Raw genomic sequence first — 24,976 nt, forward strand, 5'->3', positions numbered from 1 at the left:
CAGGTACTCTCGGAGGGCCCCAAGTTCAGGGGCCGACAAGGCATAAATGCGGCCAAAGGGGATCTCTGCTCCCGGCTGCAAGTCAATGAGGCAATCATAAGTTTGATGGGGGGGGCCTTTCTTCTCAAACACGTCCACCAAGTCCGGGTAGGACTCCAGGATTAAATGGACATCCACCTGTAAGGTGGAAGAACTAAGGGCCGGCCTGTGAGGCGTCCCCGGCCCCAGTGGCAACGGAGGTAGCACTGGGGTTTGAGCACAGACATCTCGGCAGAAGGATGACGAAAAAGACAGCGTCCGCTGCACCCATGAAATGGCGGGGTCATGCCGGATCAACCAGGGACTACCCAGGACCACCGGGAAATGGGGCATCTGGACCAAGTCAAAGACTAATAGTTCCTGATGTCGGGGCGCCACTAACATGGGCAGCAGGCAGATCTCACGGGTAACGGGGCCGGAAGCAAGGGGAGTTCCATCCAACCCAACCACTGGAACAGATGAGGCTTTTGCCACCAACAGTACTTGGCATTTTTTGGAAAAAATTATGTCCATGAAAATGCCAGAGACTCCAGAGTTGATCATTGCCTCCAGGGTCAGCATGCCCCCCTGGGGAAGGAGGAAGCAAACAGGGAGCAGGAAGTGGGGTACATGAAGACTGGGTCCCGGCTGAACCCCTCCTAGTTCAGCCAGGGCCTGGCGTTTCCCGGCGCGGACCTCTTCAGCGGGCACTCTGCTGCGAAATGGCCCCTTTCCCCACAATACAAGCATAGTCCCAGGGTCCGCCTCCGCCTCTTCTCTTGGCTAGAGAGGGAACGGCGGGCTGCGCCTAGTTGCATGGGCTCCTCTTCCAACCTCACCACAGCGCTAGCCCCCGGAGGATCCCTTGACCTGTGTTTGGAATCCCTCTCAGACAGGCAGGTGTCAATATTAATACACAACGTGATAAAATCTGTCAGGGCTGCCGGGGAGGTCACCCGCGCCAGTTCGTCTTTGATGCGGGGATGAAGTCCCTGACAAAAATGGAACCAGCGAGCTGCCTCATTTCAGAGTGTCCGCAGCCCAGTGCTGGAACTCGGCGGCATATTCAGTAACCGGGCGGGCCCCCTGCTGGAGTTTCTGCAGGGCCATCTCAGCTGTCTGAGCATGATTGGGCTCCCTGAACATGCCTTCCAGGGTGGCAATGAAATTGTCCAAATGCCCCAGCAGGGGGTCGTCAGCCTCAAGATACGGCATAACCCACAAAAGTGCCAGGCCTGCGAGCAGACTAACCATAAAGCATACCTGGCTCCGTGGAGTGGGAAAATCCATGGCACAGGTGGCAAACAACAACTGGCACTGGTTTACAAAGCCCCGCAGGGCGCCACACTCCCCCCTGAACCACTCCGGCGATGGGACGGGGGAGCATGTTGGACTGGAACCACAGCAGGGGCTGCTCGAAGTGCTCGAACCTCTCCCTGAAGTGTAGCTACCGGCGTGTGGAGGCTCAGCAGTGAGGTCTATAGGCCGGGCTCTGTCCATCTTGCACCCTGGCCGGGATGGGGTTTGGCCACAGCAAATTATCATGGTCCGGGCTGCTTACGAGCAAAGTCCCAGCAAGGAGCATTGGGACCGGGGCCAAGATGGTAGGCAGAAACATCCGAAGAGCAGAGGTCCAAGGGTCAAGAAGCACAAGGGAAGAAGTCACAGTCCGAAGGTCAAAGCACAAAGTCACAGTCTGAGGGTCTAAGCACAAAGTCACAGTCTGAGGGTCAAAGCACAAGTCACAGACTGGGGGTCAGAGCACAAAGCCACAGTCCAAGGGTCAAGGCACGAAGTCTCAGTCAAAAGGTAAGGAGGCACGGTCTGGATCAAAGAGTGGATAACTTTGGGAAAGCCGGAGATCTTAGACCTAGAGGGAGTAGGAAATAGATTTGGTTGGCACTCTTATTTGCTCCATGAAAAAGTCAAAAACCACAAGGGATTCTTAAATCATTTAATAAGAAAATCCTTGTATTTGATTTGGGCAAAATAGAAGGGCATTTTGGAACCCAAGATTCCCCTGTGGGCGTCACCAATAAATGCTGTCACAGTTAAGAAACTGAACATGGAAGAAAAAGTTACCACTTACCATGAGATATTAGAAAATGTGCAAAATGAGATTAAAAAAATACGAAGAAATTAAGGAAAATTTTTCGACTTGGCTGCAATACTTTCAGGTGAATCAGAGGTTCTTAGAGGATAAAAAATTGGGAATTGCAAAGGAAAAGTCTAAATTTGAGAAAGAATTAATAGAAAATGATAAAAAGCTCATTGCTCGAATGTACGATCTGTTATTAGAATGGGAGCTCAAGGAGGAGCAAACTAAACCATCTATGATTAAATGGGCCCAGGATTTGGGACACAATGTTTATATGGAACAATGGGAAAGGCTGTGGCAGAAGGATTTGAAATTTACCGCCTGTTACAACCTGCGGGAAAATATTCTCAAAATGATTTACAGGTGGTATCAAACACCAGACAAAATATCAAAGATGTATAAAAACAAATCACCAAAGTGTTGGAGGTGCGAGAAGGAGATAGGGACTCAAATGCACATGTGGTGGAAATGCCCAGAAATAAATAAGTTTTGGAATAACACCTATGAAGAGTTAAAGAAAATGTTGAAGTGTAAGATCATAAAGAAACCAGAAATGTTTTTATTGAATATAATACCAGAGGACATCAAAGATGCAAGTAGAATATTACTTATGTATGGTATTGTAGCTGCGAGGGTCCTTATCGCTAGAAAATAGAAAAATAAAGATGCACCAAATATAATAGATTGGCAAATCCTAATGAAGGAATATTCACAGCTAGCTAAAACCACTGGGAAAATTAGAGGTCAAACAAAGCAAAAAGTAAAAAAGGAGTGGAGGATCTTTGAAGATTACATAAATTCAACCAAATAGCCAAATCCTGATAGCAGACTAGAATTGAACCATATTGAAATTTAAAAGGACAAGGAAATGTTGATATGAAACTTAAGTGTGAACTTAAATGGGTGTATATAACTCACACAGGATATGATTGGAAGAACGCTGTTCTTTTTTTTCTTTCTTTTTTTTCCTCCCCCCCTCTTATTCGTAGATTTCCTTTCCTACCTAATCTTTGTCTTTGTTTTAATCTTTTTTTTCTTTTTTATTTCCTTTATACTTGATATTTCTTTTTTCTTTTCTTTTTTCCAAATGTGGAATTCTTTATATGTAAAAGGGAAATGTACCAATTTCCTTTATGTTTTTGTAAATTTGTATGGCTTTTAACAATTGAAATAAATAAAAAGTATTTTTTTTAAAAAAAAAAAAGGTAAGGAGGCACATGGCAAGGCAGAGAGTGTGTTGCTGTGGCAAAGAGCTGAGGGGAAATGCTGGCCTTATATCCCCTGTCGGCTCTTGCCACCAGGTGCAGCGAATACTAAGTGGCCTCAACTGTGTGGCCACGCCCTGCCTCTCCGGAACAAGCCGAAGAGGATCCCAGTCCTGCAAAGCCCCGCTGGTCCCAGGGCCCGGCTCCTGCACAAACTCCTGACAGTGGCCTCACCTGTGCGGCTGCACCCTGCCTCTCCGGAACAAGCTGAAGAGGATCCCAGTCCTGCAAAGCATTGCTGGTCCCAGGGCCTGGCTCCTGCACAAACTCCTGACACTTTTCAGCTCTCCAGAATTCTCCATGAAAACCAACCAGTGGGGGGGGGGACAATGGTGGTTCCTGGTGAAGGCACCAGGGGTGTGCATCTGGTCACAGACTCAAGATGGAATGGGGGGGGGCATGGTCACAGATGGTTAGGTCTGAGGCCGTTCATGAGATGGTTGGACAGGAGAAGAAGAACCCAGTGGTTGATCTTCCATTTATGAAGATGTGAAATCCAACTGTTTCCCAGGTCTATTTCCATCCCGAGGCAAAGGACAATGTTTCCTTTGGTTCCTTAGTAGGCAGAAAAACAGAAAGAAAGAAAGAAAGAAAGAAAGAAAGAAAGAAAGAAAGAAAGAAAGAAAGAAAGAGAAAAACTTGGCAGTTTTTATATTAACAAAACTGGAGATTACTTTTAGGTGATGCATGGTGGATTAAAAGCAAAAACACAGGAGACTTCCGGTTTGCCGCGCTGGCGAAGAGGCGCAGAGACCTCGAGCTCTGAGGTCTCTGGCATTGTGGGGGGGGGGAATCCGCGGATTCCCGTAAAAACCCCGAGTAGAGCATCCCGGGGGCATAGCAGCCCGGCGGAGCTCTAAACATGACTACTCCGCTGCCCGGGAAGCTCAGCAGAGCCCCTGAGAGCCAGCGGAGTGGCAGTCGCGGGAGCCATTTTGGGCACCATCATCACCTCCATGAAGCGAAGCTCCGAGCCTACAGCCTGCAAGCAGCGGATTCTTCCTGTTAAAGTAAAGACTTGGACTAAGTAAGTCAAAATTTATTGATTGGGACCAAGAATTTGGTGCTGGGAGGAGGCTTAAAAAGGAAGTCAGCCCCCCCCCCCAATGAGTATTGAATGATGCAGTAAGCTATGGAAAATCCAGAAATACATCTTTAAAGAACTTTCCCCTGATGCAGAGTAAGGGGAAAAGCTAAAATGTATTTAATCTCTGCAAAAGACTGAGATTTAACAAGGGAGAACCCCCCTGTGAACTTGGAACCGGGTCAAAGGAAGGCTCGGCTAGACGCTTTGTGTCACAGTTGAAAAGAATGTGTCTGTCTGAGAGCGAGAGACTGAGAGCTGCAGACAGATGAAGAGGATTTGTTTCAAAATAAATTCTAAGGCTGCTCAGTACTGACTTTGATTTTGAGTTGGATGGTTAAGAGAACAAGAAAAGAATGGGATCCAGACCAAACAGGATTTTATCTTTTTTACACTGGATAATACAAAATAAGGACAACAACACTTCCGTCTGTTACAAACATGGAGGAGGATAGTAACAGCAGACTGGGAGAGAAGGTTCTGGATAGAGATAAGGAAGACACACAGTGGGATTTGATGATACTGAAAACAATCTTGGAACTGACAGAGGAGATTCGCATTTCTAAACTGGATATATGGCTTATGGATGAGAGGACTGAGGAATTACCAGTATCGAATATTGAAATAGATGAATCATCTGAACTTAAAAAGGAAGAAAAGGGAGAAGAAGAACGACCAGAAGAAGACATATGCTGTGATGTGACTTTTGGAGAAATTCCAGAAAGGATGGAGGAGAATTATAACTTTGAAGGACAATTTGCTGAACCAATAGATTTGATACCTGAGATAGAGGAAGAGGAAGAAGAAATCACTGTTCCACCGGTGGGAGAGGTGGAACAGGGAGGGAATCAAAAAGAAACCACTGTTTCACTGGTCGGAGAGGTGAAACAGGGAAGGGTTGGGACTCAAAAGCCCCCCCCCCAAGGGAAAAACAAAAAGGCTATTACCCCCAGTGAGAGAGGGGCAGAAGCAAGTAGGTGGGGGGGGGCAGAAAGAGAATGAGACTGGAAACAAAGTGTGGGAAATACAGAAGAGGGGGGAAAGGGTTCGGTAAAATTTAGATTGGGACAGAACAGGAGTGGGGTGAGGGAGAATTGTATTAATTTGTATTGATTGATAAAAAATGGTCTGAATTCGGAATGTATTAAGGACTGGCTGAAATCTCTGGAGACACCGATTCCAAGGGAAGGGGGATAGATGTAATTTTTTGGGTGGGAATAATAAGGGGGTAAAAGATTTTGATAGCTAAGTTTGAATATTTTTGGGTAGAGGGTAGTGAATATTAGACAATATCTCGGTCATATGTGTATGCTGAGTATGAAACCACTGATGGAATTGTTTTTGCAAAAGTTTTCTGGAACGATACAAACAGAATGTTTTGGATACTGATCCCTTTCCACCAGAGGTAGTGGTGTGTTATTTGCTAGTTCTAACAAAGACTGATGTTTTACTTATTTTCAAATCTTACTTTGCATAAAACAGTGCAAACCTTCTGGAAGAAACCCCTTTAAAATAGCTTTTTCTTTGAAAGGATTTATCTAAAAAGGATGGTTGTTTAAGCTTTTCAGTGGCATCCTCAGTTTGGTGGCTGCAAAACAAATTCACTCTAGCAATATTTGCCAAAGACTGCCATGACTAGAAATTGAGCCTGTGGCCATGGGTGCCTTGGTGCACTGCCCCCTTCCTCCCTTACAGCTTCTGCGCAGGCCCCGTCCATCTGCCGCTTCCCCCTGCGCTTAGCATGCCAGGCTCAGAGCACAAGAGCCCACCAGACTGACAGTGGAATGGAAATGGTGGAGGAGAAGGCGATTAGCCTTTGATCCCAGCTGGGCCCCTGCATGATGCAGTGCTGGAATGCCCAGGCAGCTCTTTAATGCAGGATAATTTGATTAGATCAGTGACAGCCTGCTGCTGTGGGCAAGATAAACCTTCCAAAGTCAGGGCAGGGCGGAGGGAGGGAGGGAGGGAGGGAGGGAGAGGGAGAGAGAGGGAGAGAGAGAGAGAGAGAGAGAGAGAGAGAGAGAGAGAGAGACATCCCCCCTCTCCTCTGAAGCTTCTCTCCTCCTTCCTTTCCATTCTGTTGGGCTTCCGCTTTTCCCCACTTGGCCTTCCAAATCAACTCTGAAATTCTGCCTTTGCTGGGTCTCTGCCCTGCACCCCTCTCCCCACCCGGCCAGCTTCTGGCCTTTTCTTTGACCCCTCAGCCTCTGACCCTTCTGATGGGAAAGAGGAATAGCTGGGCGAAAAAAAGAAAGAGGCCCAAGGCCAAATGGATGAGGTGGGGAGCACCATGCAGAGCCAGAATCATCCCTGGTGCCACTGAGAGCTTTTCATCTGCCATTACCGTATTTAATTCTCAACCACGAGGTTTCGTGGAGCTCAGTCTCTGCAGAGATGCTCAGCCTGTGCTTGCATGTTCTAAGAGCCCATGTGACATAGTGGTCATTGGGCCTGTCCACACTTACCTTTCCTCCGCTCTTTCCAGGCATGGACTGTTCAAGCACCCTTTTCTTTTTGCTCCAGAGCTTCCCCCCAAAAAACTGAAATAATGTTTTCTCTAATTCAGCTTTAAAGAGTGAGTTTTCGCAGAGAAAGGTGGGGGGGGGGCGGTGGACCAAACTTTAGATATGGAGTGTTAAAGTGTGGATCTGTGCCTGGAAAGAGAAGGGCAAAAGAGAAATGTGTACTAGGACTTGGGAGAGATCTGGGTTCAAATGCCTCACTCAGCCACGAAGCTCCCTGGGTGATATTGGGCTATTCATAGACTCACTCAGCCTAACCTACCTCACAGGGTTGTTGTGGGAAATAAATGAGGAGGAAACCAGGTACGTCCCCTTGGAGAAAAGAAGGTGGGATATAGATGCAATCAACCAATGAGCGCTTGTGTCCCCAAAAGCTTTGGGGCTTTGGGTGGCTCCTGGGGCTCATTCTGCATGGAGTGGGGGATATTCAGTGTTGTTTCAGGGCTCATCCACACATCTGCTTGACCCACGCTTTCTAGGCCTGGGTCCGAGTGATTTCCCCCTTGCCCTGCTCCTTGCCAATGGAAAATCCACTCTTTCACAATGGTAATCCAGGGAGAACTGGAACTGCTGTTTGCCCAGACTGAGTGTTTTTCCCTAGGGAAAGCTGCAGGGCAAGAGAAAGTGTGGACAAGCCCCAAGACAACTTTTCTTTGGATGAAGCCTCTCCGTATTTTATGCATGTATTGCTTTCTTAAACATTTTATGTATTTCTTTACCATAAATCGATTCAGGACACCTATTGATGTGAGAAACAAATATATAAACATAACATACTAACTAAGCTAAGCATTGTGCTCTCCGAAAACCTTTTCAGACAGTGCAGCAAAGTCATAAGCAAACTCTCACACATAAATCAGCAGATAGTGGTGATGACTGCAAAGTGAGGTGGCCGGGAGCAGCATAGAAAAGGGAAGCTTTTGGGGTGGGGGGTGGGGAGGCTGCTGTGGGATGGACAGGGGGAGATGCTTGGTCAAGCAAACAACACTTAGGGCAGGCATACCCAAACTGCGGCCCTCTAGATGTTTTGGCCTACAACTCCCATGGTCCCTAACTTACAGGACCAGTGGACAGGGAAGATGGGAATTGTAGTTCAAAACTGAAACTGCTCTTTAGTACTCAATTGGAGCAATTCAGTTCCTCCCCCCAGGTTGCCATTTGCTCCTGGGGAAGGAGCGGGGCAAGGGGGAAACCCTCGAAGTTGTGCTTGCTAGGCACGGAACAAGTGGGAGCATGGATAAGCCCAGGATTTGTGGGATGTGAAACACAAGAGCAGTCAAGTACAACATCCCTAAAGTGGACATAGAATGGGATGTCTGGACCAGCCAGTCGGAACTTCCTGTTTCTCCTAAGCTGGGCAGACTTCCTCTACATGAGACTAGAGGTGGGTGTGGCCTCACCTGTGCAGGTAACAAAAGCATAGGACCGGCCGCCATATCTCTCTCTTTGACCACATTCCTCAAGGAAGCAACATCTGCTTAGCCTAAGATGCCCTCTTGGCTTCCAGCCAAGAAAGGACAAAGGGACAAAGGGATTGTCTCGATATGGGATAGTTTCCAGGTGTATGTTACTTTTCTAAGCTAAGTTTGCCTTCTCGGATCCAATTGTGAAGAGAACGTGTGAGTAAACTCTTTTTATACTTTTATAGAAGACTGTGTCGTGTCTTATCTTTTATGAGGGAATAAAGGGAAAATACCAGAACAGTTATTATAGAGGCTTTAGCGAACCTGAGCAAATGCATCTGCTGTAAGTTTAAAAAGGGGAATGTTAACACAAGTTGGAAAGGCTATAATCAAACAATATATCCTCTCCTGCATCCCTGAACATTCCCACAGGATTAGTTTCCACATCCAAGGCAGTCTCCTCTTTTTGTGCTGTGGAACCCAGAACTCGGCTGCTAGCTTTCTGGAGAAGGGCAGTTCTTTCTTTTCTTTTTCTGGGGGGGACGCAGGGGCACGCATACCTCTGAACATTTTGTGAATCTAAGTTTGGCCTCATTGAGGGGCAGTATTTCAATATGAGTAGGAAAATGAGAGTACCCCTAAACATTTTTTAGGGGGGGGAAGCACTGGAGAATAATAGAATCATAGAGTTGGAAGAGACCACAAGGGCCATCCAGTCCAACCCCCTGCCAAGCAGGAAACACCATCAAAGCATTCTTGACATATGGCTGTCAAGCCTCTGCTTAAAGACCTCCAAAGAAGGAGTCTCCACCACACTCCTTGGGAGCAAATTCCACTGTCGAACAGCTCTTACTGTCAGGAAGTTCTTCCTAATGTTTAGGTGGAATCTTCTTTCTTGTAGCTTGAATCCATTGCTCCGTGTCCGCTTCTCTGGAGCAGCAGAAAACAACCTTTCACCCTCCTCTATATGACATCCTTTTATATATTTGAACATGGCTATCAAATCACCCCTTAACCTTCTCTTCTCCAGGCTAAACATACCCAGCTCCCTAAGCTGTTCCTCATGAGGCATCGTTTCCAGGCCTTTGACCATTTTGGTTGCCCTCTTCTGGACACGTTCCAGCTTGTCAGTATCCTTCTTGAACTGTGGTGCCCAGAACTGGACACAGTACTCCAGGTGAGGTCTGACCAGAGCAGAATACAGTGGTACTATTACTTCCCTTGATCTAGACGCTATACTCCTATTGATGCAGCCCAGAATTGCATTGGCTTTTTTAGCTGCTACATCACACTCTTGACTCATGTCAAGTTTGTGGTCTACCAAGACTCCTAGATCCTTTTCACATGTACTGCTCTCAAGCCAGGTGTCACCCATCCTGTATTTGTGCTTTTCATTTTTTCATTTTTTTTTGCCCAAGTGTAGTACTTTACATTTCTCCCTGTTAAAATTCATCTAATCTGTTGTCGAATCTGTTAAGGTCATTCTGGTGTGATTCTGTCCTCTGGGGTATTAGCCACCCCTCCCAATTTGGTGTCATCTGCAAACTTGCTCAGGATGCCCTCAAGCCCATCATCCAAGTCATTGATAAAGATGTTGAATAAGAGTGGGCCCAAGACAGAACCCTGTGGCTCCCCACTAGTCACTTCTCTCCAGGATGAAGAAGGGTATGAGGCTTCCTTTTCTTGGTGTTGAAATCCTTGAAAAATGACTAGTAGGTAAACAACCAGGAGGGGCCTCCTGCCTCCCAGGGAAAACTTTTCACTTTTTCCTCAGCCTTTTTCCATTTTTCAACCAGGGGCTGATTTGCGTTCCAGGGGCCTTATCCACACATCCTCCTCTTCTGCTGCTCTCCACTCCCAAAAAGCCACTTTAGCACTGACTTGGAGCAAATGGCAATTCAGGTTTTCCTCGAGTTGCCATTTGCTCCTATCTATCACAGAAGAATGGGGCTTTCCCTTGGAAAGGTCCAAGGGGAAAGCTGCTCGCACCTCTGCTTCCTAGGCATGGCACAGGCATGAGTGCGGACGATGCTTCTCTCATGGGCTGGCTGGCTTGCCACTGCAGCCTTTCATGCTCAGCGCTCCGAAGCCAGGGATTCTCTTTCCAAAGTGCTGACAGGCCTGCACATGCCGCCGTGCCTGGCCCTGGAGTGCTCGGCGCAGTTGTTAACTTGTTAGACAGCAGCTAGATTGCAATCATAAATAAATGATTTGCTGTCTCCTTACATTCAGACATGTAGCTTTTAAAGTGTAGCTGTCATCCCAGCATCAGATTTAGTCAAATGCTGCGTAACTGCAAAATTATCCTCCCTTGCCTTTTCTCCCTCTCTTCTTATTCTCTGTATAACAGACAGTTAAATTGGATTTTCAAATTTGAAGTGCATATTCCGCCCCCCTCCCAAATCCCCTAGAGGGTTGCTATTTTTTTAAATATTATTTCTAAAGCAACTCACTAATGTTTATCATTACCACACAGAAATTTCACTATTCTTAAGGGGCACCTTAGAAAGTTGGTGGAGGGAAAGGATGCAATTGTGTCTCAAAATGAAATCAATTTCACAGCTGATTTGCAGTTTATTTACATGTTAGCATTTGATTTTCTGAAGATTTATAACCCACCCACCCACATGCTTCTGTATCCCTTGACTGCTTTCTAAACAAGCAGGCTTGGCAAGGGAGGAGGAAGAGGAGTGGGAAGAGAGAGGGTGTGTGCTTGGGGTGGCACTTTCTCCGGGATTACGGTAATGCAGCAAGCTTCCTCTTGCACCTCCTGGCTGATGGACAACACACCCAACCTGATAAGTCATGGGTGTTTCCATCTGCTTTACAGGGCTAAGTCTGCTTCAGTCACCCACCACCCCGGTGGGTGATGTTTGCTGGGCAAGGGAAGCAGGAATAAAAGCAGTGCTGCTGTTGCCTCTTTGAGATTGCCTAGCCGCTTGGATTGTGAATTAAGCTCTAAGGAGTATTGTTTAAAATTGGCGTTTTAAAATCAATGTTGTATTTTAAGCATTGCAACCCACCCTGGGACCTTAGGTTGAAGGGCGAGTAATAAATTGTTGTTGTTGTTTGGTTGTAGAACTGTGCTGCAAAATGCCAAGGCTATACAGTACTATAATTTCCCTAGCTTTAGCAAAGCGGTAAAAACATGCCCTTTGTTTTGTGAAATTCCAGCCCAAGCAATGAGACCTGCCCAGACCATCGCCTGAGGTTCACTTCAAAGAGCAGCGAAAAGGTTTCCTTCAGTGTGGTCTTTTAAGATTTTGTTCTGTTGATTTTTGTTTTTTTGTTTTTACAGACACTTTGGAAACTGCAAAGCTGAAAAGTGGCCCCTCAGTAAAGAAGACCACTGCTGCTTCTAAACATCACCATCTTCATCCAAAGCAAATGTGTGCTCTGCTCTCTCCTGAGAAAGAGAGTTGCTGGCTTCTCCAGAGGCCTCGGAAACAGCCCAGCCCTGGGGTGGCCTCTCCCCACAGCCCTGCCTGCTGGGGGTGGCTGGCTTCTGCTTGCCACCTGAAACGTTGCCTGCAAGGGCTGGGTCTAACTACACACGCTGGGGCCCAGCCCAGGATTGGTTTGCTATTACATTTGTATCCCAACTTTCCTCCAAGGAGCTCATGGCGACATACATCGTTCTCTTCCCCACCCCCATTTTATCCCCACAGGAACCCTGTGGTAGGCTGAGAGAGGCAGGGACTGGCCCAAGGCCACTTGGCCCAAGGCTGCTTTTCCTCAGGGAACCTGCTCTTCACTTCTGAATCAAAGCAAACTCAGTCGGGTTTTTTGTGGTAAAGAGCAGGTGTCCCCAGGGCAAGTAGAAAAGTGTTCGGACCCATGCCCGTTAAATACAATTGTTTAATTGACACTGACATGGCGAATGCCTATGTGTATTGCTGAAAAAGTTTAAAATTAAAGTTAGTTCTAAGCTGCTGCTGAGCCTGTGCTAGATGTGTACAGGATATGGAGTTATTGGGGTGTATCATCTACTGTTTATTCTGTTTTTGAAGAAAGATCTGCAAATAAAGCATTAATGAAACTTATGGGCCATGGCAATGTTTTACAGTGTTTCCAAAAGAAGTCAGTTTTTATGCATCCAGTCGCTTCAAGCTGTGCAATATTAATATCTGCAATATTATTATTTTATCATTTATTAAATTTGTATACCGCCCTATCCCCATAAATCTCAGGGTGGTTCACAACATAAAATCACAATATAAAAAAACAGAAAATACAAATAAAAACAAAGACAACCCAATAATAACCCCCCCCCCCACACAATAATGCTTAGAAAGTATGGGACAAGCAGAAAACCTCTTGGGCGGAAGGAAGAGTGGACAAGCCCTCAGTGAGCTCATGGCTGAGAAGGGGATTGAAGCCTGGTCTGTCCCAGGGCCTTCTTCAGCACACAGAGATGGGAAACCTCCAGAGGCCAGGGGTGGGCGAGGCCAGGGGCCAAGGCAAGTGAAGCAGCCAATGCAGCTCTGACTGTTGTCACTGGGGCACATTCCAGCCACGCAAAAGCCCCTTCTCCTGCCAGGAAGACAAGAGGCTTTCTTGCCCCTTGAGGGCACCTTCCAGCCAGAGAAAAGCCCTCCTGGAGGGGGCAGAGCAGGGCTGCAGAGGAGGTGGGGCCTGAGGAGGCTTGAAGGGCAGGCTTTGACCCCTGGGCTGGGGGTGAAGGGCACCTTGACGTTCAAGGGCTGCCCCCTGTTGTGCAGGGCATGCAAACACCCCATGGCAGGGCATGCTGAAGGGGGAAGAGCCTAAATGGCCCTCGCTACCAATGGGGTGGGGGGAAGGGGTTCCCCACCCAGAGAGGAGGTATGCTTCCAGTTCCATGCTGGGGGAGAGTGAGGCTCAGCCAAGGCAAGCTGGATGATTACGAAATTGCCATCATCCCTGAAAGATCACCAGACACATCCCAGAGCAAAAGTTATTCTTCAGCCTCACCTGTCGGAGCAGAAGCAGCAGAACCATTTGCCCCCGCGGAGTTTTCTTTCTCGAGGGTTTCCACCCACCCCTTAACGCAGAAAGCCAAGCCCCGACTCTGCACCTCAGTCATGGGGGAAAGACACATCTTTGGCGATGGACGGTGACTGTGCAAATGCCATGGATAATTAATGCCTTCCTTAATTCAGAAACATCAAAGGGGCCTCTGTTTAATTCAACATCCTCCGAGTGTTGCAGGATGACAGAAGAGTGAGGGCAGCAGTGGCAGCGGAGAGCATCAAGCAGGCCTCCAAAATCCATCCTGCTTCTGGGCTGTGTGGGGCGACAGGTGTGCCTCCCGCGGCATTAATTAGGCAAGGGGCTGCCATGCCTGTGCCAGAGGGGGCTGCTCACCCAGCCGGGCGCCAGAACCACCCCAACAGCCTGGAAATGCTTGACAAGGGTTCTGCAGGCAGTGGGGATGGGAGAGACGTGAGATCTGGGCAGTTCCCCGCAGCAAGGCAGTCTCCTGGAAAATGCTGGTGTGCTGGTACTCTTCTTGACCACCCAACCCTTTCTAGGAATATACAACAAATGGATCCATTCTGTCATTTGTATTGAAGTAAACCTCTGGAATGTATTTTCTATAGCTAAGCATTTAGCTCTCTCTTCAGTATATTGCATTTTATTTTATTGTGATGGCTAGTGGTTAATGCAAATAAAGTTTCTGTGTATGTATGCACCTGTAATATACAACAAATGTTGTATGTTCAATGCAATGTGTCCAGTGCAGACATGGTGGCTTCAGTCTGAAGCTACTTCACCTCCCAGCTCATCCCTGCTTTGCTCAACATCCAGCCTGGGGAAGAGTTCTGGCAGACTGAAAAGCCGGCTCACTCTTTGGTGATGTTTAGGTTGGTTGTCATAAAGGGACTTTCCCACTATTTCAGAGGAAAGTGGTGGCTTAGCCGTTAGCCTCACATGTCTGCTTAGCTTTTTTGGTGGGGGAGCTTATTCCCTTGCCCTGCAGCAGACCTGACAAGCACCAGCCCAGGATATGATGCCACAGATGCCATGGCGCAACTGGGGGTGCTTCATTACTGCCCGCCCCCACCTCACCCCTCCACCATGCCCCTCAACTTGCCCCCCCCCGCTCCTCAACCAGGCAGCCCCTAGTTGGGGTGCCACAGAGGATGCCTCTAAGCAGCAGCAGGCTGAACAGAGCCTGCCCACCACCACCAACCTGCCGTCAACGCATCACCCAGACCTGTGGCAGTCAGGATGTCCAAGGGAGAAATCTCTAAGCAGAGCCAAGGCAGGGCCCTGCAGGGCTCAGTTGCAGAAGACGGGAAAGAGTGGCCCTCAGGCTCCCTGGGTGACCTTAGGTTATCCCTTTTTTTAAAGGGATATTCCATTATGCTGAATAGGCTTCCTCGCGAGAAAAGGGAAAACTTGGCAGCTATGCCTTAGGCCAGCCACTGCCTCTCCATCTGACTTGCCCCACAGGGTTCTTGTGGGGATTAAATGAGGAGGATGAGAACTACCTAGGCCACCTTGAGCTCCTTGGAGGAAAAGGCTATACATGAATAAATAAAAGGGAAGGGAAGGCCTCTGACCAAGTGCAGAGTGCACTGCCTTCGGTGCCACGTGACCACCTGCAACCAAGGCCAAAGGATGTTGCTTCCTGCTGGGCTTTAGCATTGGTGAAGCTTCACCGACATATGCTGGAGGAGGCTTTCCAACAGCCTGACCGTCCGCATCCCCAATTTGGGGAGCGGGAGACTGAGGCCAAGGGAGAGGTGGGTTTCCTTAAGGCCACCCAGGGCCTCCTCTGCTTACGCTCTTCACCACCATGGCAGCTCTGTTACTTAAGCTAATTAAACTGCTGATAATTAATTATAATAATAGGTGTTCTTATCAGCACTCCTAATGTCATCCGACCCAGGGAGGAAAGCAGAAGCCTTGGCTGAGATCCAGCTGTGGGATCCAAGGGAGGCCCCTCCTCACCTGCTTCCCCTTGGTGCCTGTGGCCTTCTAGCCAGGGCTGGTCCAGAAAGTGGGCCTGTTCAAGGGGTGCAGCGAAAGGCAGGCAGGCAGGCGGGCAGGCGAGGCTTTGCCAGAGGAGGGGCTGCATTTGCAGGGCTCACGTCAATGCATAATTCAGAGACTCCCCTGCTTTATCCTTCCATTTTATCCCATCAGCTGCATTTTCTAGGGGTGGGGGCTGCAGGGGGTGAGTTCACCCCCTCCTCTCCCACCTTGCTGTTGCTGGCTTATTTATTTATAGTTATTCATTCATTCCTTCTCTCTCTTTCTCTCCTCTCTACCTACCTCTCTCTCTCTCTACCTACCTCTCTCTCTCTCCCTGCCACCCCCTCGTCGTCCCCCCCACCCGGTGCTGAGGGAGGGGATTCTGACAGGGACAAGTGACAGCTCACTAATTATTCCCTTCCTGCCGCGGCTGCTCCTTGTTTTGGACGTGTTGCTCATTTTCCTCTGGCGCTCGCCGCTGAATAATGCATGGGGGTCCCGATCAGTATTCAAGCGGGGGACCCTCGGGAGCTGCCAGACTAACTAGCTGATAACTGATGCAGTTTGTAACCGGGGCCTTCGGGGAGTTGCAAGGAAAAGTAGCCAAGAACAAATTTAACACTTCTGTCTCATTCCGGCTTCAGAACGTCAAGGAGGAGCCGCGCAGCAGAGGAGGGAGCAGGAGGAGGGCAGAGGAGGAGGAGGAGGAGGAGGAGGAGGAGGAGGAGGAGGAGGAGGAGGAGGCTCGCCCCAGGCGCTGCTGCTGCTGCTGCTGCTAGAGGAGCCTGGTTCAATTGGGGTGGGGGGGGGAAGGCGGAGGGCAGGGAGGAAGGCCCAGCCCCTGCAGTGGGGAAGAGGTCTAGCGTTGCTGGAGTTGGGGATCTCGGGGTGCTCCGTTGCCCCACAGGGTCTCGCTCGCCCCAACAACAGGTTCTGTGACCTAGTGTGGTATCGCCCGTGGCCATGAAACTCCCCAGATGTTGAGATCCTGACCTACCTCACTGGGTTGTTGTGGGGATTAATGTGGAGCTGGGAGACCCACACCTGCCAGCTTGAGCTCCTTGGAGAAAAAGCTGGGGTAGAAATGCAACAAGAGAAACCAGTAAGGGTCCCACTTGCCCACCCCGTTTCCGCCTGCTGCAATTACAGCCCCTCTCCTCCCCTCTCCCCAGATGCAATGAAACCCAAATATTCCTGCAGACCCTCCAAGTGCCCCTATTTTACAGGAACAGTCCCGGATTTACAGAAGCCATCCCAGTTTCTGATTTGATCCCAGAATGCCCCTATTTTCCTTAGGATGTCCGTATTTTCATTGGAGAAATGTAGGAGGATATGGATTTATATGACCCCTGAGCCAAGGAGATAACTATACAACCTTTAGAAGACATCTGAAGTCAGCCCTGTATAGGGAAGTTTCTAATTCCTCCCAGTCAGATGGGAAGGGTATAAATAATAAAATTATTATTATTATTATTATTGTTAGTCTTAATTTTAGAGTTGTGGGTTTGAAGCCCATTTGGGGTGAAAGATTCCTGCTCTGCAGTGGGTTGGACTGGATGATCCTTGGGGTCCCTGCCAACTCTGAAATTCTGTGATTCTATGATTCTGTGGAATAGGGTGACCCTATTTTCATCAAAGAAATGTTGGAGGGTATGCTTCCTGCAGCACATACTTTGCCACTCAGGAAGGATGAAGCAAATGCAGAGTTTTCCTTCAAGCCGCAAGGACCCCCAGCAAGTGCAGCCAAGGAGGGCTCACTGGAGCTCTGAAACCATTTTAGGCCTGATCTAGGACTGCTGCTTCTAGCTCTAAGCCCCACAAACGTCTTGCAGAATAAGGCTTTGAGGAGACAGACTGAGCTCCTAATACTTTGCATAAAGATCAGCCCATCATGTAATCTAGTTACCAGCAAACGTTGAGCAACACCTCCTGCTCAAGAATGGTTCCCACACAGACAACGAGTAAAACAGGAAACAAACAAGGACAACCAGTTCAGTCACTGCTCACTAGGATTTTCTTTTCCTACTTTCAATTAAGAATAATAAAAACAACAACCAGGAAGTTCTAGGAAGAGAACATAGAACAACAGAAATATTGGAATTACCGTATAGGAATTGCTCATCTGCTCCTTCATGGATCACTGCCTTGTCGTGGTGAAGGGTCTTGAATAACTCAGAGAAGCTATGAGCTATGCCATGCAGGCCCACCCAAGATGGACAGGTCGTAGTGGAGAGTTTTGACTAAATGTGATCCACCTGGAGCAGGAACTGGCAACCCACTCCAGTATCTCTGCCAAGAAAACTCCATGGACAAAGACAACAGGCATATAAAAACAGGCATATAAAAGTAGGGAATGAAGAGATAAAAGGAACAACTGGCAAGTTTGGCCTTGGAGTTCAAAGCAAAGCAGGGCAAAGGCTAATAGAGTTCTGTCAAGAGAACAAGCTGGTCATCACAAACACTCTTTTCCAACAACACAAGAGACAAATCACCAGATGGGCAACATCGAAATCAGATTGATTATATTCTCTGCAGCCAAAGATGGAGAAGCTCTATACAGTCAGCAAAAACAAGACCTGGAGCTGACTGTGGCTCAGATCATCAGCTTCTTATAGCAAAATTCCAGCTTAAACTGAAGAAAGTACTGTAGGAAAAACCACTGGGCCAGTAAGACACAATCTAAATCAAATCCCTTATGAATACACAGTGGAAGTGAGGAACAGGTTTAAGGATTTATATTTGGTGGACAGAGTGCCTGAAGAACTATGGATGGAGGCTCGTAACATTATACAGGAGGCAGCAACGAAAACCATCCCAATGAAAAGGAAATGCAAGAAAGCAAAGTGGCTGTCCAATGAGGCCTTACAAATAGGGGGGGAGAGAAGGCAAGCAAAATGTGAGGGAGATAGTGAAAGATACAGGAAATTAAATGCAGAATTCCAAAAAATAGCAAGGAGAGAGCCTTCTTAAATGAGCAATGCAAAGAATAGAGGAAAACAACAGAATGGAAAAACCAGAGATCTGTTCAAGAAAATTGGAGATATGAAAGGAATATTTCGCACAAAGATTACCGTAATAAAGGACAAAAGTGGAAAGTACCTAACAGAAGCAGAAGACATCAAGAAGAGGTGACAAGAATACACAGAGGAATTATACCAGAAAGATATGGAGGTCTCGTACACCCCAAGTAGTGTGGTTGCTGACCTTGAGCCAGACATCCTGGAGAGTGAAGTCAAACGGGCCTTAGAAAGCATTGCTAATAACAAGGCCAGTGGAAGTGACTTCAGATGCCTTCTAAAGGTTGTATAGTTTGAAATTGAAATACTTTATTGTCACTTGTACAACTTGTATACCGTGAGATTACACGAGCACCCCCACTCAGCTCTCTTAGTCTTAATTCCCCTCGTTTACTGATGTGCACACCCACCAAACCCAAAAGTAAGTTGCCCTGTTGTTATCTCTTCATTCAGCCCACAGATAGAAGCTGTTCTTTACCCTGTTGGTGCGACTAATCATGCTTCTATATCTTCTGCCTGAGGGCAGGGGATCAAAAAAGTGCTGGCCAGGGTGTGAATCATCCCTGAGAATTCCCCTCACTCTCCTGAGGCAACGGTCTTCTGCGATGTCATCCAGCGGATTCACACGGCAGCCCATAATATCTTGTGCTGTATTCACCACCCTCTGTAGGCACTTCCTATCCGTTGATGTCAAGCCAGCGTACCACACCGTGATGCAGTATGAAAGGACACTTTCTATTGTGGACCAGTAGAAGGAGATCATTAAATGTCACTTATAGTTACTTATCTCCTTGTCTCCCAGGGGTGTTGCATAACTCTATACCCTCCAACAATTCTCCAATGAAAATAGGGGTATCCTAAAGAAAAGTGACATTCTGGGATCAAATCAGAAACGGGGACAGCTTCTTTAAATCCAGAACTGTCCCTGGAAAACAGGACACTTGGAGGGTCTGATGTGTGCCGCTTGCTTAAATTGTAATGTTGTCTGAAGCAGCATTTATGTATTCTGTCACTTTTGTTTCATGCAATACACCAATCTTCCTTTGTTCCTTTTGTGTGGGAAATTCTTGTGGGCAAAAGGTTAAGAGTAAACACATATTCACAATGAACAAACACCAAAATTGTAGCAAAAGTTCCTAAACCTCTTGGTTGCTAGACACACATGTGGGTCCAAACACATGCATTGTAACAGCTGGGGCTGCTGGGAGTCAGAACCTGAGCACATCCCTAGGACCACAGACCTTCCTCACTCCCCTTGTAGGGAAGAGTCCAGATTTGGTGAAAAGAGCATTGAATAAATCTTTTACTTCTAGCCCAGGAATGGGGGTGAGTGGGTGTAACATTTTTCTATTAAGCTGAAGCTTTTGCAGCCCCCCCCCTTTCCGAGGTGTCTATTTAAGTGAAACTGGCAAGTGAGAGGGCACCTTTGTGTTTCATAGCACAGGAGATGGAAGCCTCCAGAGCTTCCATACTGGTGGATGCTCAGGAGAAACAAATGGGGCGGATTTTGCACGGCTTCCTCCTTGTCTGTAGACATGAAGGAGGGAAGTTGGAGCAGACAATTAATTAGATTAAAACAAGCCAGGCTGTTAAGGCTCCCAAGTTACATAAAGAGCCCTCCAGGGATAAAGCAGTTAATGAAAAGAGAGGGAGGGAGGGAGAATCCCTCTGGAAATATGAAAAACTATCTCTTGCACTATGCAGACCTCTAAGAAGACCAAAAGCAGCCAGGCTGGGAGGGGCCTCTGGGGATGGAGGGACGGACGGACGGACGGACCTGTCACTTTGAGTTCCGTCAGTTTTCGCGTGGTTTTTTTCCCCAATCTCACCCCATTTCTATATCAATTTGCAAATTTTTATTTAAAAAGTAAGCAAGAATAGTATTTGTATGAATTTTCATACACATTTTCCTAATATATGCATTTTTATTCACAGTTTCCCCTAACGTGCACATTTTTTGCAATTCCCCCATATTGTGTGTGTGTGTGTGTGTGTGTGTGTGTGATGTCACTTTCATGAATTTGGGGGAGGAGTGGTGGCCTGGGAGAGGTCAACGTTCTCTCTTGCAGCCCCTACATTGTCCCCCCCCCCGCCCCCAGTACACCTGGCACCTTAATTATATCATTTCCATTGTATCCTGGTGACACACCACTTTGACTGCTGAGAGATGCATTGAGGGACGCATCCTGTTTTCTTGATTGTAATCTGCTTTAATATGTAGTATTGTATACTCATCCACACTTCTGCTTGTTTTCTGCCTTGAAAGCATGGGTCCGAGTGGTTTTCCCCTTTCCCCGCTCCTTCCCCAGGCAACATCTGCTCTTTGGTGCTAAATCAGAGCAAAGGTCAATCTGGAGAAAACCTGAATTGTTGTTTGCTGTAGCTGAGTGCAAAAGAGTGGCTTTTCCCAGAGGGGAAGCGGTGCAACAAGAGGAAGGGTGGATGAGCCCTTAGAAAGGTTTCAAAATGGAATACATTTGCACTTGAGCCATTTGTGCACAAATGAACATACATGCAAATGATACTTTTTTTGGCCACGGCAAGGTGGTACCCCACCATGGTGACATCACAGTGGACATGTGCCACAGCAGTGCAATCCCCCCTCCTGTCTGCCCCTCAGGACAGTCACTTAGCTTCCCAGGGTTCATTCACTTCAACCAGAGCCCTACCCATTATTTTGTGAAAATCTAGGACAGTGGTAGCTTGGTTATCAAACCCTGGAAATCCGAAAGTAAGTGTTCCAGTTTTTGAACATTTTTCAGAAGCTGAAAGTCTGATGTGGCTGTCGGCTATTGTTTCCGGGGCGCCTGCACCAATCAGAAGCTGCGCCTTGGTTTTCGAACATTTTGAAAGTCAAACAGACTTCCAGAATGGGTTAAATTTGGTGCTTTTGTTTTTGCTATTTATTTTGTGTTTTTGTTTTTGAGGCTTTTTTGGTTAATTTGTTTTTGTGACTGTGTGGAACCCAGTTCAGCTGCTGATTGAGTGAGTGAGTGACTGTGGAAATGGATAAAAAAAATTTTAAAAATTTTTTTTATCATCTACAATACTGTCTTATTTATTTTATAGTACAGTACACTGATTATTGCTTTCATTTTATGGATCAATTGTCTTGTTAGATAGTAAAATTCATATTAAATTGCTGTTTTAGGGGTTGTTTTTAAAGGTCTGGAACAGAATAATCCATTTTGCATTACTTTCTATGGGAAAGTGTGCCTTGGTTTTGGAATGCTTTGGTTTTGGAACAGACTTCCAGACCGGATTAAGTTTGAGAACCAAGGTACCACTGTATACTGGGAAACCTGTATCTCAAAAATTTAAAAGTTGTCTGTGCATACACACGTAAGCAAATACCTGTGCACCTGCCCACAATGTGTCAGGAGTGTGGGCAGGAGTCAGGCTCTGGGGCCTGTAGTGCTTTGCAGGACTGGGGCCTGCCTCAGCTTGTGCTGGAGAAGCAAGGAGTGGCCACTCAGGTGAGGCCACTTGATATCTCACTGCACCTGGTGGCAAGAGCTGGGAGGGATAAAAGCTCATCATTTCCCTTCAGCTCTTTGCCACAGCAACGCGATCCCTGCCTTGTTGCATCTGGCCTCCTGCTCCTTGCACCTTCGCCTTGCTCCTTGACCCTTGGACCTTCGCCTTGCCGACGCTTGCTCCTCGACTCCCAGACCTTTGCCTCCACCTTGCTCCTTGACCCTCGGGCCCTTGCCTCCGTGACACCCTGCTTCCCAACCTTTGGTTCCTTGACCCTGCGACTGCCTTCTGCTGGACCCTCAGCCCTGCACCATCTGGACCCCATTCCTGCTTCCACACCATCATCTTGCCCCTGGTCCTGACGTCCTCAGGTGGGCCTGCTACCTCCCGCCGACCAGACTGTGACACAATGCACCTGGCCTGCCAAGTCCAGGCAAACCTGAGTGTGTGGAGAGCAGCAATACTATTGGTACAGCACACACAGATGGACAATGTTTTTTGTTTTTGTTTTAAATTTTAAAAAATAATTTTCCAACAATACAACTATTCACACATTAATGATAAACAGTACGTTAACCATTGGGTTCCTTTTCACCCTTCCACAGTTTCCTCTAATTCCCAATTGCTGCTGCATGTTATAATCTATACCACCTTTTTCTCATTTTGTTCCCAAGATCCCTTTTACTGCTAACTTTACTCTAAACCTACTAGCTGTTTTACCTGTTTACAATAATTCTTCATATAATCTACAAACATTTTCCAATCCTCCTTAAAAGATGTTTCGTCTTGTTCTCTAATTCCACTGGTTAGACTCACTCCCGGTAATTCTGCATACTCCGTCATCTTCAACTGCCACTCCTTTTTCATGGGAACTGCCCCCTCCCACCGTTTTTGAGCGTGTAGAATTCATTGAATTCTTTGGTGCATCTGACTCAATTATTCCCACAGACAAACAATGGTGAAGCAATGTGCACAGAAGTGCTCTTGGGGGGGGGCAGGAGTGCTTAGCGTGCACCCACCCACCCCAGGCTTCTTATGGTACCTCTGCCCTTGTTTGTGGGGCGATAGCTCAGTGTTAAAGCCCCTGCTTTGTTTGCAAAATGGTCCAGTTCAATTCTTGGCATCTCTAAGGAAGGCTGGAGGAAAACACCAGCCTGGAGCTCTGGAGAACTGAGCCAGGTGGATCTGGCTTCTGACTTCATCTGCAACAGCTCCTGGGATTCTCTGGCCTCCATGCTGGTGTGAGCAGGCGGTGCAATAACAAGGGTGGTGGCTGTGCAAAGCCTGGGGCTGTTCCAACTTCCAGAGTGCTATTTGCAGCCTCCCCTCAAGCACATACAACCACCTATCCATGGAAGCAAAATGAATGCTTTGTAAGGGGGTGTCCCTGCATTGCAGAGAGCTGGACTAGATGACCCTTTGGTCCATGAGTCTAAGATATGAGGTAGAAGGAAAGGTTTTAAGGTGGGAGGAGAGCAGAGGTACAGAGCATCTGCCAAGAGGAAGGACCCTTGCAGGGTGAGGGTCAATGCCTGCTTGCAGAGCTGATCCAGGCTGGGCATGGGGGGAGGTGCACCGGAGGGCACACCTTACCCATAGAATTTTCCTTCTCTGGGACCAGCCAGTGACCCAGAGTAGAGGTCCGGGGCATCCCAGTGCTCCTTTCACAGCTGCCACCTCTTGGTGCCCATGAGGTCAGCACTGCCTCTAGCCTGCTCAGATTCCACCTGGCTGGGCAGTGGGTGCCATCCATCCCTCAGGTTTTCATTTTCTGCTCCTTTGTTCTGCTGCTATTTGTGCTCGTTCTCTGCAGTTGATGCCAGCTCTGATGCTCACTCACCCGGTCGCTCCATTTTGCAGAGAACGTCTTGCCGGCTGCTGCTGCTGCTGGCATCTTCCCAAATGACAGCCCAATCTCCAGTGGGTCAGACAGCGCCAAACAGGGCTCCAAGCAGGAGGCAGCCAAGTGGAAGCAATTTTCCCATGGAAGGTGGGGGTTGGCAGGGTGGGTGGGTCAAAGAGCCGCTCAACAAATTGAAGGCCTGTTTATTTTCATGATCAAGCTGGGCCATTGGAGTTGGTACATTTAAGCAGAATTCTCAAGCTATGGAGAGGAGGAGGAGGAGGAGAAATAACAGAATCATACAATTGTAGAGTTGCCCAGGTCAGAGTCTTCCCCTTGAAGCAAACTCAGCAATATGCAGGAGACAGCAGTGGCCTGCTTTATAGGGCTGTTGGGAGGATCACAACAAGGTAATGTATCTGAAGCACTTTGAGCTGGTGTTTGAATTTGCGGGCATCGCCAGGGAGTCCCCAGTCATCGCCTTTTGTGATGGCCCAGCATGATCATTTTTTAAAGCTATGGGGTCACAATTTGAATAAAATCAGAGGAGAGTCAGGAAGTAGGGCCCCTGCGTAGTACTTATGCCCCATAAGCACTACTAGAGTTTGAAGGCTGAAAAGCACTTTAGAAAACTTATAATGCTGCTGCTGCTGCTGCTGCTGCTGCTACTGTTTAATGAACAAACCCAGCTTTTGCTAGGGACAGTAGCCACTGGCCCACATCGTTGTTGTGCTTGTGCACCAAGTCAATGAGCTTCTCTTGTTTGTTCCCCTGCTCTGGGAGGCCTGAGGGCCAAGTCAGGGTCCTCAGCATCCTTCTTTCTGACTGCTTAGCCACGGTGGTCATATGTTCTTAGCAAGAGCAACTTCTTGGCATTTACCTTAGAACTTCACACCCTCCAATACTACTACTACTACTACTACTAATAATAATAATAATAATACCCCTCCCATCTGACTGGGTAGCCCCAGCCATTCTGGATGGCTTCCAACACTAACACTAACAACAACAACAACATTACACATTAGAACTTCCCTATAGAAAGGCTGAGGCCAGTGCTTTAAAGCTCCGTGTCTGAGCAGCATTTTGTTTTGTTTTTGTTTTTTGGTCCTGGCACTTTCCCTGGAGGAACCTGCATTTTACCTTTGAATTGGAGCAAATGGCAATTCGTGGATAAACTGAATTCAGTTTGCTTTGATTCAGTGGTGGAAAAAAATCCCAACTGCTCAGACATGGAGCTTTAAAGGCCAGAACATGGCACGAAAGGAGGTCTGGATGAGCCCTGA

Source organism: Zootoca vivipara, chromosome 17 (genome assembly GCF_963506605.1).
Source record: "Zootoca vivipara chromosome 17, rZooViv1.1, whole genome shotgun sequence".
NCBI classification, from domain to species: domain Eukaryota; kingdom Metazoa; phylum Chordata; class Lepidosauria; order Squamata; family Lacertidae; genus Zootoca; species Zootoca vivipara.